At 40.1% G+C, this 7,819-nt stretch overlaps 1 long non-coding RNA gene and 1 pseudogene across 1 annotated transcript; one reads left to right on the top strand and one right to left on the bottom strand.

Moving 5' to 3' along the window:
• Positions 1 to 7,819, top strand: part of LOC103507835 — a 25,340-nt pseudogene that overhangs the window by 1,898 nt on the left and 15,623 nt on the right.
• On the bottom strand, positions 6,303 to 7,147 carry LOC103507836. The gene is made up of 2 exons (XR_003391128.1): positions 6,955 to 7,147; positions 6,303 to 6,502 (listed from the first exon to the last, which is right to left on the bottom strand). It is a non-coding gene; the product is annotated as an uncharacterized LOC103507836 (long non-coding RNA).

Here is a 7,819-nt window from a genome sequence, read left to right as displayed (position 1 = left end):
GTTTAACCTAACCCTATAATAACACTGGTCACTGCTTGTTTGTGCCAGTTCCTTTGGTAGCAATATTCCACAGATGTGACTTCTGCACAAGTACCCTTTAGTTCTATTCAATTAGTATGAATAAACAGGTTAACATCACCCCCAAAGGAACAAATGTGGTAAACGGGAGGGTGCTACTTCAAATCTCTCTCGTCGCATGGAACTTATCAAGAACTGAGTTTTATAACTTCATTGATTTGTTAGCTCACTTCATTTGTCAAGTTATTATTTCTTAAGTAACATTTCACCATTTCTTCCACAACACTAGTTCCAAAGATGCATGCAAAGCATTCTCTTTCTTGTAAGTGGTTGTACACCACCCGCACCGATTTTAAAACCTTGGTCTATATTTCAGCTATCGTGTTTGTGTATGACTATCACCCCAACTCGGAGACTCTTCTGTCCAAGCATTTCTCCAATGAGCAGCTGACCAATTATGGAGATGGATTCAGTTCGAACCCCCACGCACCGAGACCTTACAGTCACTCGAAGAATACTCTGCTTAGACAGCAACACAGGTAATTCAAATTTGAAAAAGTGTTATGTTAAGGCGGTCTCTTCCTGATCCCTTATGTGCCGCGTGAGGCCGCGTCCATTTTAATTTAGGACTATTGCACTGTTGAAAAAGTGTTATTCTGACAACATCTTGTTTTTCTCTCTTTCTTTTCTCCTCTTTTTCATAGTCTTTTCTTATTTAAATAGGGTCTCTCTCTCTCTCTCTCTCCTACTTACATGGTGAGATACCACTTATGATTTTTCACACTTTGAGTATTTATGATTTTTTTTATTTATCTTTATTTATTTCTCATGGTCTTGTTGAAAGAAGAGATGAGAGCTACATAATTATGGAAAAGAGTCAAGAGAATGGAAGTGAGGGAGAGAAAAAGGCAAGGAAGGACAAAAAAAAAGGTGGAAGGATTGTGTGAATCAAGATTTGAGTGAGAAAAATTTAACAGGGCATTAGGTACACAACAGGGCTCCCTGGAGGGGACTCACAAGAAACACCCACCCTATTTAAGTAACCCTACTTCCTGAGACCGACTTGACCATAGTCCCATTCAGGTACCCTCAAAAGAGCCAGTGTTATTGTCTGTGGCTTGACAGGGCTGGATTTGTCTCAGTTTTACGTCCTCCAGCGAGACAAAGGGCATGAAATGCACAATAAGGTTCTCTGGACAAGACTGACAAGAAACACCCACCCTATTTAAGTAAGAAGAGGCTAGGAAGAAGGAATTCACTTATATTGAAAACAATTTTTGGTAGTGAAGACCTGTATACAAAATCACAAACCAAAGGTCCCAAGGAAAAATGTGAAAGTAGTGCTGAGCTACTGAGGAATCTTATATGCTGATTTACTGAGGAACCTCTCTCTCTCTCTTTTTTTTTTATCAAAGGTCCTTTTCTTTCTCTCTCTCTCCCTCCCCCCCCTCTCAATTTAAGACTTCAACATTGTTTAGAAACATTGTGAACAGAATTTAAGTACTTACTGGCTGATAAAAAAAAAAAAAAATCAATATCTTCATTCACCTATCAAATATCTCTTCCGATTGGCTGATAAGAAAAAAAAAAAAAAATCAATATCTATTCACCTATCACATATCTCTTCCCATTCAGGTATGTACCTTGCCATGTGTAGGTATCTGATAGGTACCAAATATAATACCTATTTTAAAATGTTCGTTTGTATTTTCAGAAGAGACCTCCAGACTCGGGTAGCAGTGCCATGGCTCAGTCGCTTAGCAAGACTGTCTCGTCCATGTCTCTTGAACCTTTGCTCTCTATGAAAAAGGTAAGAGTCTTAACAACTATGCCTAGCGGGGAATGGAAAAGTTTGCTGAAGGTCTTATCATCCCAATATGAAAATAGGAGAAAGCTATTCCAAGAACAAACCTTATCTGTTTTCAAGGAAAAAATCTGTTTAGGATCTGTTTTCTGTTTAGGAACAAGACTGTCTCGTCCATGTCTCTTGAACCTTTGCTCTCTATGAAAAAGGTAAGAGTCTTAACATCTATGCCTAGCGGGGAATGGAAAAGTTTGGTGAAGGTCTCATCATCCCAATATCAAAATAGAAAGCTGGTCCAAGAACAAACCTTAAGTGTTTTCAAGGAAAAAATCTGTTTAGAATCTGTTTTCTGTTTAGGAAAAAAAATCTGCCCCAGGCGGGAATGAAACCTGTGACCTAGCCCTGACAATCTACTTTCTAAGCTAACTAGGCTGGGAGTCAACAGTTTGGCAAAATGCTCATGTATCAATTTTGTTTTATTCCAATTTTCCAGCTGTCATCTCAGGTATTGGCAGCACAATCCTCTCAAGACTGTCTCGTCCATGTCTCTTGAACCTTTGCTCTCTATGAAAAAGGTAAGAGTCTTAACATCTATGCCTAGCGGGGAATGGAAATGTTTGGTGAAGGTCTCATCATCCCAATATCAAAATAGAAGAAAGCTGTTCCAAGAACAAATATTATCTGTTTTCAAGGAAAAAATCTGTTTAGGATCTGTTTTCTGTTTAAGAAAAAAAATCCGCCCCAGGCGGGAATGAAACATGTGACCTAGCCCTGACAATTTACTTTCTAAGCTAACTAGGCAGGGAGTCAACAGTTTGGCAAAATGCTCACGTATCAATTTTGTTTTATTCAAATTTTCCAGCTGTCATCTCAGGTATTGGCAGCACAGTCCTCCGAGTTCATACCGAGGAACAGTGTGACAACTTTTGCCAACCGGTTGGTAGATAGCAGCACTGTGTCACCCCAACCCAACACCCCATCTCCCACACAGTCCATAATTTCTCCCACGCCTCACTCTATGGTGGACAAGAGTCTTCCCACGTATCAGGTGAGATAAAATAATTCTCACACAGTCCATTATTTCTCCCACGCCTCACTCTATGGTGGACAAGAGTCTTCCCACGTATCAGGTGGGATTGAAAAAAATCCCACTTAGTTCTTCAATTTATTTGTCATACACAAAAAGCCCACTCTGAGGCAGGTGTGGGGGCAACTGCCCTAAAGGATGGGTTAAGCTTATACAAGTGGGGGAACTGCCCCAAAGGATGGGTTAAGCTTATACAAGTGGGGGAACTGCCCCAAAGGATGGGTTAAGCTTGTACAAGTGGGGAAACTGCCCCAAAGGATGGGTTAAGCTTATACAAGTGGGGGAACTGCCCCAAAGGATGGGTTAAGCTTGTACAAGTGGGGGAACTGCCCCAAAGGATGGGTTAAGCTTGTACAAGTCCATCAAGCCCATTTGATAAAAATCAAATAAAACGTCTGGGAAGGAAAGAATTTATTAAAAAAGACCAACATATCATGAAAAATATTGCTTTATATTTTGAACAATTTTACCGAATTTCATCAAAATCAGATAAACTGCTAGAGAGTTGTGGTGAAAAACAAACAAACAAACAAAAGGAAAAAATCTTAACTACTTAATAGAAGCTTACAACATTTATAAAAAAGATACAAATTAGTGAAAACAATAAGAACAGAAAGGATCTAATTATGGGAATCTTCTTCTTTCTAGCCTTTTCCTATTTAAATAGGGTCGGCGTTATGAGAATAACATTATTAAAATCGTCGAGTTAAAACTTGGAATTCACTTCATTTGAAGTATATCATTTTAAATATCATTCTGTGTTCCCAGGAGAACTTCGGCGGCACAACTTACTTCTACCAGGCACCGTCCTCAGGTACCGAGGTTCCCGGGGCTGCCGGTCCCGCACCAGGGGATGACCTGTCTGCCCCCGGGGTGCTCAGCTCCCCCCCAGGCTACACAATGCACCCGGGCACACCCCCCCATGTCCGTCACAAGCCACCTAACGTGGCGACAGTGGATAACTCGTCGTTCTATATGTCGGAGAACATACGGGCCGAGATACAACATAAGAATGCGCTCACACTGGTGTCCGCTAATCCGGAGCTGTTTCCCGAGCTGCCCCTGGAAGTGGACAACTATCATGACCTGGTAATCTCGTAGAAAATGGATTTTACTTTTATCTGTACGTTGTTTAAAATTGTACGTGCATCAAGGAATCCAAATATTGTGTGTCAAATTGTCTCTGTTACACTGTGCCAAAACTTTCTTGAAAAACAGTTTCACGAAAGTTTTGTCTATTACGCTGCTGGATCGGTTTTTGTCCTCATTCCGCGAGAACATGGTCATTTATTATTACTCTCTTCTGTGCTGGAATGGTAATCCTAATGAATAATTCTCTGAAAACGAGATGTTCGAATTTCCTATTCTTAAAATAATAATAATAGACTCTTGAGTGGAAGGCAACCACTAGGCGAGGTTAACGTCTTAGGCGTTCTCTACCACCTAACCCTTAGAGCTCCATTATTATGTGGTCGAATTCTCAAATAAATGAGGATAAAATTCCATACCTCGGCTGGGATCGAACCCACGCCCTCCTGTTTACCAGGCGAGCGTCTTGACCACTACGCCGCCGGGGCAGGTAAAACTACTTAGTCACTAGGCCCAATGGAATTTGTGACGGGCGATACTTATTTTTTTTAGATTTCGTTTTTCCCAATTTCTTACTTTCCATTTCTTTATGTACAGGAGGGAGCTCTATACAAAGTGATGAATGAAAAGTATTACCAATCGGTCAAAATGTTCTTTCCAGGTACCTCTGGAGCAGATTTCCCACGGGCATCAAGCCCGGAACATGATAGGCTACTTTGACATCCACAGCATACAAGGCGACTAACATCAAGTCCGGAGCACGCTACTGCTCTACGCCGCGTGGTGCATTAGTTTCCCGCCTGCCGAGGCACCAAGTGTCTCGTGTTTGTAGATATGTGGGAAGAAACTTCAACATATCCAACATTGTACAGCCCTGCGGGAGGTGTTTACGACCAAGGCGTTTGGTGACCACTGTAATTAGCGCCCCTGAAATAATTAATTTTAGGGCTGATGTTGTAAATCGGAAACTCGAAGTTTTTTTTTTTTTTTTTAGGTTTCATAGAGAGAAGGAAGACAAAGCAAATAGCAAAGGTTGAGTGCGAAAAGCACTCTGGAAAATTTGTAGATTTGCAGCAAAACCAGTCCAAAGCAATCACCCTAATAGATCAGTTGCGCTTACTTGGGTGATGTTTCAAAGTCATAGAGCAGGAAAAATGAGGACCAACGGAATTTTTCTTTTTCTTCTACGACTTCTAGATACCGATATAAATCGATCACCGATAAATCGTAAAGTTTGACGTCACGACATATGCTCCCGTAGGCGATGACGTCATAATTCATGACTCCCGCTTCGTCGTGAAGTTTGACGTCACGGCATACGCTCCCGTAGGCGATGACGTCATAATTCATGACTCCCGCTTCGTTTGTTTGTCTGCAAGCGTTTCTGCGCATTTTGACGTGAAATCTGACGTCACAACTCTTTGAACTTTTTCATTAGAACGGCAATTAAAAAATGAATTTTCGACCTCTTAAAGTTACTTTTTCGGAGTTTTGACCTCAGATTTGGATTTTTCATAACTTTTTACGTAGGAATCGACCTTTTATTAAAAATATTTTCCCAATTGCAACTCCTTCATTGTTGTAGGTACTCTTGATTGTTTAGTTTTAAAGCGATTTATTCTTTCTTTAGGTTGTCTGTCTGGTAAATATTTTCCCAATTGCAACTCCTTCATTGTTGTAGGTACTCTTGATTGTTTAGTTTTAAAGCGATTTATTCTTTCTTTAGCTTGTCTGTCAAATATTTTCCCAATTGCAACTCCTTCATTGTTGTAGGTACTCTTGATTGTTTAGTTTTAAAGCGATTTATTCTTTCTTTAGCTTGTCCGTTTGTTTGTTTCACCGTACTTGTCTATATTTCAGCTATCGTGTTTGTGTATGACTATCACCCCAACTCGGAGACTCTTCTGTCCAAGCATTTCTCCAATGAGCAGCTGAACAATTATGGGGATGGTTTCAGTTCGAACCCCCACGCACCGAGACCTTACAGTCACTCGAAGAATACTCTGCTTAGACAGCAACACAGGTAATGAGCTTTTGAAAAAGTGTTATGTTAAGGCGGTCTCTTCCTGATCCCTTATGTGCCGCGTGAGGCCGCGTCCATTTTAATTTAGGACTATCGCACTGTGGGGATGGTTTCAGTTCGAACCCCCACGCACCGAGACCTTACAGTCACTCGAAGAATACTCTGCTTAGACAGCAACACAGGTAATGAACTTTTGAAAAAGTGTTATGTTAAGGCGGTCTCTTCCTGATCCCTTATGTGCCGCGTGAAGCCGCGTCCATTTTAATTTAGGACTATTGCACTCTATTAATGAAATATGGCGGATTTTTTTTTCAATCAATGGTGAAATATGGCGAGATATTTCGTCAATAGAACACGCTGATTCAAGGCCCGGTATGAGTTGCAAAGAATATATTTTGAGGATCACATTCACAGTTTGAGTTCTGAGTAGGTCAGATCACCACAGGATTTCTACTCGGCAGGCAGCTTAATGGTTGGGGATCTGAAATACAATGGAAAATCTTCATTACTACTGGAACTTAGCGCACTACTATGCACTCGGAACAATGTAGAATAGAATATAGAATATACCTTGTTTATCTTGCTCGATAAGTAGGTATTCCATTTACAAGATAAATGTAAAAGTGACCAAAGCTCCATGCCCGAGTGGGTATCATACTACGCTCGCAAGCCTGAGGTCCCGTGCTCAATTCTCGACAAAGTTAAGAGTGCATTCGGTGAGGCCAATTGAGTAGCTTCTTTAATGAGTAGCGACTAGTGGCGGCGGAATTAACAGAGTAAAAAGAAAATTTATATATTTGACAGAAAGAGCTAAGAAGGCTTTTAGTAATATCCATGAAAATTGGGAAGAGGTTCCCTATAAGATCGCAAATAATAATAAAAAAAAGGTACACGAGACTTTGACATAGGTGGGAAAAATAAATACACACATACTAGAAAGTTTCCCAAAAAATTCCCCTCCCAGGAGAGAATTTTCCATATATTTTCCTCACAGGAATGTTGTCATTTTCCCCAGAGTTCTATTCTGACGTCACTACATGGAATAGTTGAGGAGAGAGGTAGCACATTTAGCAAGGATGTCAAATAGGCATTGGAATAGGAATTCGATCTGACAGTCTACCAAGGAATTTCTGTAAAGGAAAGGAGAGGAATGGGAGGGAATAGAATAGAAGAAGACTGAGAGAGTGTCCTTCTCTCTTCTATTTCGGGACGATAAGACCATAGCAGTTACAGTTCCCTCTGTCAAACCTCTTTAAAAAAAAAAGTTTGCCCTGAGGCTGGCTGTCAACGGTACTCACTTTCAAGATAGTGACCACAATGGTTATTTTACTATTCTGAGGATCGTACGGTAGAGACACCAGTGTGTGTAGAGCTCTCAGCAGGAGGTTTCCTACTTCGACTACAACGTTCTGTTCATAGCCCTCCAATAGTTTGTACAGCTCAGCTAGGAACAACATGAAGCCCTTGATACAGGGATTGGATTCACCCGACTCCATCATAGTCACATACTGAGAACATCTGAAACACAAAATCACAAGTTACTTAGTAGCCTTTGACTATTTTTCTTAATTTAATTGTTAATTCGTTTGATAAATAAGAGATACACAAAGATATTTTTCCTGGTCAACTGGTATGTGAAAAAAAAATAAATAAAATAATAATAATAAAAATCCAGGTTTGATTCTAGGCAAAGTCGTTAGAGTTTTTTTTAAAAAAAAAAAAAAAAAAAAAAAAAAAAAAAAAAACAAGAAATAAATTTATTTCTCATTGAGATAAAAAGAAAATTTGCAATGATACC

This window comes from Diaphorina citri, unplaced genomic scaffold (assembly GCF_000475195.1).
Source record: "Diaphorina citri unplaced genomic scaffold, Diaci psyllid genome assembly version 1.1 scaffold345, whole genome shotgun sequence".
Taxonomy (NCBI): Eukaryota; Metazoa; Arthropoda; class Insecta; order Hemiptera; family Psyllidae; genus Diaphorina; species Diaphorina citri.
This window is presented reverse-complemented; position numbering and strand designations above follow the sequence as displayed.